General features: G+C 39.9%; 1 protein-coding gene across 5 annotated transcripts in view; it reads right to left on the reverse strand.

The window, feature by feature from the left end:
- The window catches only part of PLD5 (phospholipase D family member 5), a 171,920-nt gene that overhangs the window by 36,686 nt on the left and 121,300 nt on the right, over positions 1-13,934 (reverse strand). The gene's annotated exons all lie outside the window — the stretch shown is intronic.

Raw genomic sequence — 13,934 nt, forward strand, 5'->3', positions numbered from 1 at the left:
GTAGCACATACCAATTACATATTGCAATAATGACCTTTAAAATACGAATGTAAGTAAAACCTCTTCCTAAAAAGCAGCCTCTGCTCCTTTGCCCTGTGCAATGGTTTGAGCAGGTAGCTGCAGCGGCTGTCGCATGGAACAGACCTGGACAAGAGGAACACGGCTGGAGAATTAAGGAGCAAGGAAGTAAGCAAAGGCCTAAAGTATGTTGAAACTTATTCCCACTAATCTGTCACACTGAACTATCACTTTGAACTGCACAGCTTTAATAAGGATTATAGGCCACTGAAATCAAAGATGCTACTTGTTGGCATGTTGGCTCTATCACGTCACTAAGAGTGTCTGAATTGGCCCCATCAGTATGTTTGCAAAACTAAATCCAGAATATACCTAATATTAGGGTATTTGTCACACCATTATTGTTCTTTCAGTGCTCCAGTGTTAGCAAAATTAGGTAATTAATCTGAATTAATCACTGCTGAAGGTAATTTATCCACTAATCTTCACACTTCAGTCATGACTAACTGGGGAAGAGAAGTGACACTAAACAGTAGCCTGGGGGGCAGTATTGGTTCCAGCCATTTGCCATTAAACATTCATGGGATCTTCAGTATCATGAATTCCAGTAATGGTTGAGTCACAACTTCAAAAGAATTCTAGAATACATAATGTATTTCTTTTCATCTAACTTCCTATTTCTCCTAAGAAACACTTGCAATTTTAGGCAACAGTTACCAGTGCTAAATAATTCTATTTTATCATGAAAACTCTAATTTTCCCTTGAACAAATGATTCTAGAAGTTTAGACATCAAGAAAAGAAGAAAAATCAGGTAAGGTGCCACTTATCACAACCCACCAAACAAGCAACATAGGATTTTGAGCACATTAAAGAATTTGTTCATTGGTCAATTACACTTGGTGTAATCCAGCTGCCTTTCCCTTTTTTTGTTTCACCCATCCACACTCATCTATGCTTAGAAACTAAGTGTTTTTTTCCAATTTGCTTGGAATGTACTGCTGCTACTTTCAACTCATGCATTAATTAGCAGAACCGTGTTAATTATTGAGATAATATGTGTGAAATGAAAAAGAAATCAGAAAACACTACAGCAGGTGTTAAATGATTTAAACTGTTTCTGGTGAATAAACAAAACAAAAGAAACTACTATTAGCTAAGGATAGCCATTCTGTAAGGCACTAAACTTCTAGCTGCTTATCCAAAAACTGTGTTTAAAATCAATTTTAACATAGCAGTTTGCCTTGGTGATGTTTTATTTCCATACATCCAATTTGCAACATTAAATAGCAGTACGAATTGAACACCCACAACACACCTACATCAAATAGGTTATAAATGAAATGTTAGGAGTTTTGCATAGGAAAGATAAAACAGTGGGAAGCAACAGTGAACTTCCTTCTCATAACTGAGAGCCTAAAATAAATACAATTTAAAAACATTTTTGAAATATCCAATGACAAACAAGAATGCTGATTTCCAAAGTTGTAACCAATAATACTAACATTAAAAATAGCAGACATCATCAGTAATTTGACACACAATTCAAAAGTTGCAAAACACCAGAATTTGTTGGCATGGGCAACAGACATGGGCATAAGCAGTGGAATGGAACCATCTCTCTAAAATATAATCTAGGCTTCAATTACCAAAATAGTGAATATAGAAATGCAGAAGATACTGCTATCACATATACCACTAAAATTAAAACCTGCAACCCAATTTCTTTTCTTTCTGGAAACTGGTAAGGCTGAGGAAGCAGTATCTCCAAGTTAATTAAAAAAAAAGTCATGTGTTGCAAACAGCAGCTGTTGTGCAGCCTATTAATGAGCCCTTACCTTTTGATGAAAGGAAACATGTATCAGTATTGATAATTGCTTCTGTTCCAGAAGCCCTTGAGATGCTTTGTTAAAATAGGCTTATCAAGCCTTCAACACAATCCACCTTCCCTAGCATGGTCCAGGTCCCATGAGGAAATTAAATTGGACTGATCAATATGTGAAGCCATAACAGAACTCTCTATCATGCTGCAGTCCCAATTACACAAAGCTGGGGGTCTACTGAGTTCAACCAGAAGGCACATTTGTAGGCTCAGTTGCTTATAAACATGCCAAATAAAGCTAACTATTTTGTTTCATTGAAGATTAAAATGCAGGGTGAGAACCTAGAGAAAACCAGTGCTGTCACTTGAAACTCAAGTAGATTTGTCTATCCCAGAAAATTGTGCATTCTAAAGGTTGGGACAGATTATACATTTTCTGCAAGAAAAAAAAAGACGACTGTAGGGATGTTTTAAGTTACAGACATTTATCTGAATACTTTTTCTTTAAGGTGGGGAGGGTTTGCACACTGTATAAGGGAGATGACTGATGCAGTCTGGGATGCACAGAGGAGACTCTACCACTGACAGCCTAGACCTTCTCCATGTAACGTAAACACAGCCCCTAGGAAGTGCCAGGCTACCACTTAGACTCTTGCTTTGTCTCATAATGGAGGAAGAAAACAAGATATCAGTCGTATTGCAAAAAAGACTGACTTTTCATCCATTTCCAAAAAAAAAAATCCAATTCCCAAAGTAATCCCAGAGAAGAAGGATGGTACGAGCAAATGCTATTTATTATTTCTAGCCTTTCTACATCCTGTTTGGTCTAGCTGCCTGCTCTCAGATACTTCACTAACAGTGTCATGAAAGCTACAGGGCAAGCTTGACTTTAAGAATAGGAGCTTGAAGAGAATTGGGATTGTTCAGCCTGGAGAAGAGAAGGCTTCAGGATGACCTAATTGTGGCCTCCCAGTGCTTGAAGGGAGCCTACAAGAAAGATGGAGAGTGACTTTTTCCAAGGGCATGTTGGAAAGGGGGAAGGACAAGGGGGAATGACTTCAAAATGAAAGAGAGTAGATTTCGATTAGATATTAGGAGAAACTCTTTACTGTGAGGGTGATGAGACACCGAAACAGATTATCCCATCCCTGAAAGTGTTCAAGGCCAGGTTGGATGAGGCTCTGAGCAACATGTTCTAGTGAAAGGTGTCCCCGCCCATGGCAGGGAGATTGGAGCTAGATGATCTTAAAGGTCCCTTCAGACTCAAGCCATTCTATGATTCTGTGAACCTAAGGCTAGGACTTTTTTTACATATTTGAGTCTAAGCACTAAGCTGTTAGCAGGAGTCTTTAATTAAGAGCTCATCACATACACACTGTCATGAAAAACTGTATGTCATCAATACACATTCTTGGCACACTTGTGTTGTGGCACATACTAGCTGTGGATTTTACTGCTTCTCAAGCAAAGTCACCAGGCAGCTACACCAGCTGGGAGACTCTTCTTCATGGGAGACTGCAGGAGGCTGGATTGCACAGGGCTGCCAGTTGGCCTCCACATCCGAGTTTATGAAACAGTCTGTAGAAGGTGTGCCACGAGGCCTTGATATGAGCAGCCTAGGATATTGTCCTTACGCAAGGGCAACATCACTGTGCCAAATCACCTCTCTGGTGGATACAGTAAAGCATTTTTGCCGAGACCAAGAAAGAGCAACTGTTTAGGCTGCTATTATCACAGCTGCCTTGAAAGCAAACATGCAAATTCTGCCTGCCACAGTTTTAAACAGCACCAGTTACAGGCTAAACTCACTCTGGAGTTAGCAAACATAACGCCCAAGAAACAGAAGCTGCATTTGCTTTTACCACGGCTAAAATTGGTCTTCTGTCTTCACAACTTTCTTATTTTCACTATAGTGTGTTTAAAACCAGAGAGAAAGAAAAATAAGGAGAAGAACTCAAGGAGTTAAAGAAGACACAGAGTTATCTGGGAAGTTGCAGCAACAGTGATGGGCAATACACAACAGGCAGAGCAAGGATGAGAAAAGCACTGAGAGCCCTGACCTCATCAGCCCTGACAGTAGGAAACAGTGCTGCAGCAGAAAAGAGGGTGGAGAGAGATGGAGATACATCATCTGATGGCACATGTTGGGAGTGCATTGTGCAGAGCCCTAGGAGAAAGGTCATGGAGCCAGGCAAGGTTCTGCTACCTCCTGCTAGGAACAGGAAAGTTGTAAAGGTGGAGAAAAAGAACAGGGGCTTTTGAATGTCTCCTTCCGTTTTGGGAAAACAGAGCTCGTCAAGTACAGGCTTCAGAGGTACAGCAGATAAGGGAAGGGAACACATTGGGGCAGGGGGAACTGGGACAGGGGAGTGGGAAGGTTGCAGAGGGATCACAAAGGAGAAGGGACCGCAGGGTACAAGGAAGCGCTCATATATGAATTGAGTCTGGCCACTGAAAGCACCACTGCTTACAGCTCTCATATATTTGCAGTTTGAACCTAACAAATGCACCTGCACATCCAACCCACTGTGCATCTTCCAGACACTGTTTCCCATGTCACCACAAAACTGGCCACAGTAGAAACAGCTGCCCTCCCCTGCTTACCCCATTCTTGTCATCCTCTCACACTCCTCATCACCATGTCTGTACAGTTTGCTCCCAGCACAGTTTTTCCCCTCTCCTAATTCTGTGGGTTCCCAAGCAAATACTCTAAGTAACAAGACCTTTGAAAAGGAGTCTGAGAATGTGAGCCTCTTTGTTTCACCTCAATGCTGACAGTCACTTGGCACACATAGATACATATTTTTATCTATACTTTGGAGGGCACCCTGAAGTCAGAGTCAAGAGCAAACTTAACTAGTCCATACCAAGCTCATGCCCACTTGAGAACAGCAAGTGCTCGAGCAGCCTGCATGAAACCTTTCTTGGCCTCTCTGGGGGGCTACCACATGGGTGGGAAGCAGCATGTGCAGCACTTGCCATTGTGCCATAGAGCTTCTGTATTCTTTCAGCTAAACTGCATTTTCAGATCAGTGTAGATGCAGTTAATCATCATGTGCTTAGTCAGCAAGTTCAACAAAAGATCTTTTAATGCCCTTAGGTCCCAAGCTTATTTTTTAAGATACAATTTGCTCATTAGGATATGTATGTATCCACATATAAAACATAAAGTGAATGGCTCTTTCCCTATATTCTGCAATATACACTTTCATTTTATTCATTTGCTTCTGATAACAAGCCTTAGCACAAAGTACACCCATAAATAAAAATAATTTTTATTCCACTGAGACAGAAATCCAGAGTTTTCAACACAAATGGTCACAAGCAGCAGAGGAGCTGTCTCATTCAGGGCTGACACAAGTGACCCAGGCAGAGGATATCTCCCCATGAATTTTTACGCTTTTTTCTCAACTGATTGGAAAAACTATGGAGTTGTTCCAGAAGCTCCATTAGTGTGACCCGTCAGCACTCAGAGGAGGACAAGTACAAATCAGAGGAATGCACAACTTGACAATAAACTTATTTTTACTAAGTCTCTGAATGATTAAAAGAAAAACTAGACTATTTATTATTTCTGTGCTCTTTACAGAATATTGGGTCTGAAATGCAATTTAAAAGTCTGCCTGGCCCCAGAAAGATTAATGATTCAGATTTATTTTAAAGAGAGAACACTAGGGGACTGTTAGGGAAATCTTTGATGATAATACCTTAACTTTGAATCGGCCATTTTATTTACATTGCCCTCTGCTTCTCACACACACATACCCCTGTCCTTTTTAAAAACTACCAGGACTGAATCCTGCCCCTCTGGGATTATGTGTTATTCATCGGTCTAAGCCCACAATAATTTAAAAAAAAAGCCAGCGTGGAATAAAAACCTTGCTGCTTTTTCTTTAGCAGCTCTATATTCAACTGTCACACGTGCAAAAAATGAAATCATACTTACTCAAAGAGATTACATTCTAGCACAAGTCCAAGTAGTCCCCAGAAAGCTTTTGCAATACAATTTACGTTCACACCACCTTAGCCTGCCTTAAACTGTTGCATTCAAACTACCCGCATGACAAACACTCACTCCCAGTGTACAATCAGTCATTAGCTATGTGCATAAGCAGCTTCTCAAAATAGCACTGGCTCCCAAAAGTTAATGCTGTCTTTAGGAAAACTGAGTTGTTTCTGATGTAGTTATTTTTCATTAAAATTTACTGTAATGCTTATTGTCTTATTTTACAGCATCTGAGGTCACTGACACAAAGAAAATTTTGAGGAAATCAGTACCCAGGAGAGGAACCTGAAGCTCCATGAGTCCTTCTGGTCTCTCTCTGTAAAGACACAGGTGCCTGCAGAACCCACTGGAATTGCAATCGATGGGCTCACGTGCTTGGGGCTGTGGCGTGGGTGGTTCAGGGACAACAAGCAGTCACACTCTGCCTCCTACGTGCTGCCACCACTCATCTCCACTGGCATGCTCCCCAGCCAGCTCACGTGTCCGTGTCTGGCTGGAGCTTGGAAAAAACACTGCTACAAGAGAGCTACCCTAAGCAGACAGGCTGCAGTCAAGGATCTCCCCGTGGAGCTGAGGATGTGAGAAGAAAGAGGTCTCCATCACTGCCAGCTGACTTCCCAGCCCCCTCTCCAGACACTGAGCCAGCTTCTTGCCTGGCTCCCTTCCCTCCCCGGCAGACTGTAAACACACTGTTGGGCTTGGCTCTGCACTGCATAATCAAGGGGAGCAAATACCCTCTGTACTCAAGCTATTGGGTTTTTTTCTCTGTTTTTAACTCATTCAGTGTATTAAAATAATTTCTGTAAAGCAGTACAACCCCAGAAACTGCTCTATCCATGCAGCTGTGGAAACCAAGAGCTGAGTATGGGGACAGGAAAGGGCAGGAAGAAAAAGAAATAGTATAAAATAAGCATTTAAAAACCCAGCTCTCTGAAACCGAAGTATTACAGAATTAAAACTGGTATGTTTAAAAAAGGGAAATCCCCCCCCCATCAAACCACAAAACCACAACACCAACCCCTTTCCCCCCAAGTGATCAGACAAAGAGATCCCATCTTCAGCAACCCTTTTCCTTCCCTCTACCACCTTCTCAGCTGTGCCAAAGTAGCGTTTTCAGTGTCCAGGGAATAAGCTAGAACAGAAAATTGATACAGGTTAAAAATAAATAAAAATAACTAGGTTGTTTCAAATGTAGAAGAATTCACTAGTCCCGCTCACCACGTGGCAGTAAACAATTTTTCAACACAACTGAAGGTACAGCATGTGGGATCGAGTGGCTGTGGCTGGGTGCAACAAGATGCAGGAACTGCTTATACCAGTGCTGCCATTTAAAGGTACACCCACATAGTCTCAGTCTCCATTTGTCTCAAAATCAGGCCTCAGAAATTTCAGGTGGTGAGCTCCAGTATTTGTTCACCTTTTATCTTGTATAACCACTTGCCTCGTGCAAACAAAGCAGATAGGAGGGCAGTGCTGGCATTTGCTTGGGATGACATTTCCCATGTACTTAAACAGGGGTCTACACTGACACAGAAGATCCAGAAAAGACCCATCAGAGGACCCTCACGTGTGCAGAGTTTGCTCACTGGATGCAGAATGGCAAAGTTTTGAGAACAAAGGAAAGGTCGGAAATAATTTCTTCCAATTGGTTGTTTAACTTCAATGACATCTTGGGAGCTAGTTAGTTCCCAAAGTAACATTTATCTAAATACTCTCTTATAGTGGCTTTGAAGGTGTCAAATGCTGGCCTTTGTTGCTAGTCCAAGCAATGAAAACCCCGATTTCTCAGCTAAGTACCCAGCTGTAGCTGGAGTTCAGCATAGGAATGTTATAGCACTCACCCACATGAATGTATTTTGTGCTGCCTGCTGGGCCCTTTTCATTTATTCAGCAGAGAAAAAACCCAGAAACACAACCTAAGTTCTTCCCACCCCATCTCAGAGGTGAGACAAAAGAGAGGTCTGACAGTGTTCCTTTCTAATACTTACCCATCCAACTACATCTCATTACTAATTCACTGGCAAAATGCCAAGAGTAAATCCCAAATTCAACAGCATAGAGATAAAAAGTCTCCTTTTTACTCAGAGAATAGATACAGAACAGGCACACTCTATTTGAATGGAATCATAGAATGATTTGGGTTGAAAGAGACATTAAAGGTCATCTAGTTCCAATCCCCCTGTTGTGGACAGGGACACCTCCCACTAGACCAGGTTGCTCAAAGCTTCATCCAACCTGGCCTTGAACACTTCCAGTGCTGGAGCATCCACAACTTCTCTGGGCAACCTGTTCCAGTGCCTCACCACCCTCATAGTTGTGTATGTTTTTTCATCTGAACAGAATTTTAGATTGCAAACAAGGAATAAACTCATACGACTACAGATCTCTGGTCCTTCCAAAGATGAAAATCCAGGGCATCACAATGTCCTTGAGAGGCACATGGTCCCACCAGCAGAAAATGCAAGCAGCCAACACTACATAGAACAAGACAGGAAAGCAGACATGCTTCAACTCTACACTTTCCCACCTAGATCTGGCCTCTGAAGTCAGTGATTTCTGTACTATATTTGCTATAGAATCCCTTACTGTTTTGGCCAAAGTTTAGGACTCCCATTTTAGCCTCTCTTTAAAAACGAGACAATTGAGTCTGTGCACAAGAATTTAGTGTGAATTAAAAAGCTCCAAACAGCTTTTCCTTTCCTTCTAATAATTTTGTTGAAAGTAGCAAACATTTCCTTCTTCTTTTAACAAGTGTTACTGCCTGATGTAGCAAACCTGTGAAAAATCCTCATTTTATACTGCCTTGACTCTGATATCAGTATTTTTCAATAAAATTTTTACTTCTTTTTGAGCTATTTGAGGTATTTTATATCAAGAGTCATAGACTATTTTGAACAAAATTTTGAATAATGAGAGCACTGATGATCAGTTCAATTCTTTCCCCTTAGCAGAACTCAGCATTCCTCTAAATAGCCTTTTCTGAGTACAAATCTGTTTTGAGAGTCTGATGATTCAGTACAGTCTGTAAGAGAACTAATGTACAACAAAGTTTTCCAGAACATTAAAAAAAATTTTCCCCATCTTTTTTTTGCCCTTCATTATTGGAGAGTAGGCTGCTCATTTACTAGACAAAACTATAAAAGTGACTGCTGCTTCAGAGATGGGGAAAAGTAATTTTCTTACTTAGTTGATTCAGGCGACAAAGGATATTACTGCTTAAAGGAAGACTATAATACAGACAGGAAAAACATTAATAAAGTTGGGTTGTGGCCTTCTTTCTTTGCCTAATTATAATTGCATACATTTTTACTATAAAAGAAAGCTATTTTAAATATAACAGAGATTTGTAAACTTGCACATGGCTTACTCCACCTCCCTTCAAAGACCTTTTCCTTTACTTGGATTAGCATTATGAAGTACTACATTTATTTATATACTTTTTAGATGAAACACCCAAGAATTCAGGGACATTTTTTCATCCTAACATATGAGGAATTAGAGTCACAACCTTCTATGAATGAACAAGGCTAAATCCCTACCAAGAAAAATGCAGTGACTATCCCAATCTCTCTTTTTAACTTAGCAATATGATTTCATTCTGATATTTATATATTCTAAACCCATCAGTATTGGCAATAGTAATTTCTAAATGTGCTGACTAGCAATAACAACACTTGTGCATCATTCTCTAAATGTGGTCCTCAGACATTTGGAGCTCTGCTTTGGGTGCTGTTGGTTTCCTTCCTCTGAAGGAGAAACCTCAATTCTAGAAGGTAAGAAAGCATACTGCAGGGCAGAGAAAGAGGTGAGGATGGAGAATACCTCACCAGATGGCTACTGCTTTTAATTTTTACAGTATCTTCATAACAGAATATATTTTTTCTGCACTTTTCATTAGCTGATTCTCTGAGCAGCTCTAGACTATTATCTGCAGGCTACCAAAAGCCAAGAGCACCGGCTGACCTGGCCATGGCCATACAAGAAAAACAGAGGCACAGCCAGAAGTAACCTGCTGCCAGTGGAGCAGCCATTTCCTTTTACTACTTATTCTGCCTTCTCTCCAGCATCTTTTCTTACTTCTTTCCTTTGATTCTATGCTGTTTTCCTAGCAAGTTGGCCTTTGACTTTTCTATTTTTTTTTCCAACTTGTTCCTATCTCAATTCCAATTATTTTTCTCTCCATCTAAGTTGTCACAAGCCCACCAAGAACATGCTTTATCTTTTGACAACACTCTGTTCTGATCTTTTCCTAAATTACTCAGTTTTCAGTTTCTGCCCTTCTCTTTCCTCTGATTCATTATTACTCCCTTCTATTTCACTTTCCCCACTACTTTCCCTTGGCGTCATTCTTCTTCCCTCTCTGTGACTCTCTTCCACTTCACACTCAGTTCATAATTTTATGCTTGCACTCGCCTACTCATTCATTGTTTCATTTATCATATATATTCATTCAGTTATTCATTCACTCCCCCACTCTCCAGTTACTTGATGAAACATATTTTATTTTCTAACTACATAAGCATCATGATATATTCTCCTAGCCTTTACAAATAAATTCATGTGAAGGAAAAATATATTTTCTTACAAATTTTAAGGCTAACCACAGTTTTGGGATAGCCAGATTTGTCCTAATTTAATTTTATTTAACATTTGATAGAACTTCTGCAGGTATTAACTCATTATATACATACCAAAAGTAGACAAAGATTGCTGAGGGTTGTTGCAGATTAGGACTCTGGGAATTTCTTCTTGCATTTCTAGTCCAAACAACAAATGAAGCTGAGCTTTTTCTTTGTTACCACAGGTCTAAGTTTCTTGAAAGACACATCTACAGCCTCTTCTTTTATCAAAGTAAGCATGTAGAACAGACACTACAGCTCTGCTGTAGCACATTGAAAAGTCTCACGCTTGACTCACTATTGTTCTGACCAGCTGTCAGATGCATTTTTGAGGGCTTCAGCATTCTGGTTTGGTCACCCAGATACTTCATATATTAAAATGGAGGCATTTTAAAGAGACAAATGGACATGGCCTGATGTCAAAAGCAGAAAAATCCACACAGTGCATTCTTTGAGAAAAAATAAAGAGTATGTGAGGAAAAAATGCTTTAATTGGAGGAAATACATAGGGGATACAAATAAGTACCTTGTAAGTTAGCAGCTTTTTAGCACAGATTGACTTTCCTCCAAACAGCCCATTTGAAATGTAGAAAGCAAAATAAAAGGAAGCCACAACTCTACAGATGCTATGTTATTAGCTAGGTGAAGGACATACACAATATACAGTCAATAAAAGTGGCAGCACACTGAAATAACATAAGATGTTAGTGTTCCAGAGGGACTAGACCACAAATATCATCTCCTTTCTCCACAGTAAATACAGTAACTATTTGTGAAGGACAGGAACATAGGTATATTACTCCCCTGTGACATTTTGAACTCGTGGAGAACCAGGTCTGTAGGACTTCTTTATCTTCTCCAAACCACACAGGACAGACAAAATTAGCTGGAGGACAATAAGAGACAGAGACGGACCAGTTCAGAGCCATCTGGGATGACAGCAGGTACAAGAGAGGGGCTGTGTAACTGGACTGCTTGCAGTTGCCCACTGAGATCTCAATGAAAGTGAGACCAGAAGGCAGCACATGCACTTCAAGTCCCAGTAATCACATCATGGACTTGTCTTTTAGCTGAGAACAGTTGCTCTGTGATCCTTTGCTTAGGAACTGTTATTTTTAAAAGCTTCTAATTACAACAATCATAGTGTTCTTTTGACATGATTCTGAAGCTTAGTATAGGTATTACGTAGTCCTACAACTCTGCTGGCACTTCTCTCCGCTTTATGCAAACAAGACTTCTGAGATTAAAAGCATCAAGAGCAGGGATCTGTTTTGTTTTGTTTTGAGTCACTGAAGTCACTGTCAATTTCTGCACTTCATAATTACTAATATTTACACACTGTATATAGTTAATATTCTGTCCAAAGAAAGGAAAAAAGGCTGAATGTGCACTGTTCTTAGGCATAAGTCTTAGAAAGAATGACTCTATAAGGGCATACAGTAAGAGATGGAAATGATGGAGAGTAATGCAGAGATATCAATCTAGGAACTTCGCTTCCTGTTGAATTCCTTTAGAAGAAGCTTAAATTAAGCTTTTCAATCACTAGGCTGTGTAAAAATTCTTAGCACATCAAAGTGCTGTACAAGCCTACGGTTAACTGGAAAACTGCTATAAGTGATTATCAGAAAGATCAGTATTTAGGATCATAGTGGCAAATCCTTGTTAGAAAAATTTGATCACATGAGTTTACTTAACGCTACAACTGTGTTGTATGCAACAACTCAAGATTAGGTACAGTTGAGTAGCCTTTCCAAAGTGTTCGTCAAAGGAAAACCAAATGGTGTCACTCAAAGCGTATCAGTTTGGTTTGAACATTTATTAATTCTTATATAACTTTGAGCCCACAATAATTTAATGACAGGTTTGAAGCAGAAATATTAGATTGATTGGCCTAAGCAGTGAAGAAGTGAAAAGAATGTAATACGAGTGTCCATGTCATCTCACTTCAGATGATGGTCTTCTCAGAGCTGCCCAGGTTTGAAGTTACACTTCAGTCTAGATGACATAAAAAACTTGAACAAGGTGAGAGACAAAACACTCAGCATCACTGAGAAGGCTGAACCCTGCTTGCAAAACAGTAGCAACAAAAAATATACCAAATTATACCAGCAAGAGTGCTGTGACTGACCAAAGCATGGCACTAGGAAGACAGTCAGGTTTAAAGTGGATATCACATACGTGGAAGTCACATGAACTGACAAAACAGAACTGACCTAAAATAAATTAACCTGTTTTTCTTGGACTCCTTTGTAGGACCATTCATCTCTTTTCAGGATGAGATAATGTTAGTGCTTTTGCATATAGGAGAAAGCATGGGCTGTCAAAATTTCTGCAAAGGGAGTGCAGCTACCTAACAAATGCTTTCTGAGCTCAGATGGCCCCGGCAGCTCTTACCAGTTCTTTCAGTAACTGTAGGTAGGAATTTGCATACTATCCATATGCTATAAAAATGTCACAACTAATTTCTGCTAATGCCATCCGTTACTGGCTCCTCTGTACTAAACCGTGTCAGCGGCTCACAACAACTACTGCCATACAGGAAAAATCCATTCTAGCGTGTAAACTGTCAAGCAAGATTTGGAGATGATCCCTGTGGTACTAACCTGCTATACTGGACCTGACTTGTTACTACCAGACAAGAGCACTCTGTTCACAAGATGGCTGGATTACAAACACTCCTAACTGTGCTGGAGCTTATTAAATACAAAAGTGCCCATTTCTGCCAAATCCATGAATCCACACACTTTAGTAACAGACTTGAGTGAAATGACATTTGCAAACTGAAATTATATACTTAAATACTGATCAACCATGAAAGACCTTTTATATTACAAATTTCAAAGCTGAAGAATTAGGATACTGTTTCTACTAAACACTTAGCATCCTAAACATGCCTCGCAGTACTTGTAGCCTTAATTCATCAGGAAAAAAAATTTATTATTTTTTACCCATCCATCTTTGAAAGAGTGACTACAGATAGTGAAAAGCATGTGACCAATATTTCATAATGTAAAAGTACACATTATCAATTGGAAGCTACTGTCCTTGGGTACACAGCTATTCCTCTCAGCAAAGGCATTAATTTCTAAATCTACAGACACAGATGCTGTACAGCTTAGAATTAGAATTTATTGCTACTATATCTGGCTCTAATAGACACAGAATTTTTGGCTTAAGTGAACTTTTTTCCCTCTCCCTCTTTGCAAAAAAAGCCAGTGCAACCCAAGGGCCTGGCTGCCTTCAAAATTTAAATTATAGCGAGGATTGGTTTGGGTTGGGCTTTTTCCCTCTATTGGCTGCGGATGTGACAGCCTCATACTGCTAATTCTCTCATGCAAGGCAGGCCATGCCTAAATCTTTTTAAAGTTAGTGTACTTCAGACTCATAAGAGAAAATAAGCTGTTTCACACTGTGATCGATTATGCTGTTCAATACGGAGATATTTGTGTGTCTGGTGGAAATTTTATTCC

This window comes from Corapipo altera, unplaced genomic scaffold (genome assembly GCF_003945725.1).
Source record: "Corapipo altera isolate COAL_440 unplaced genomic scaffold, ASM394572v1 2c, whole genome shotgun sequence".
Classification (NCBI taxonomy): Eukaryota; Metazoa; Chordata; class Aves; order Passeriformes; family Pipridae; genus Corapipo; species Corapipo altera.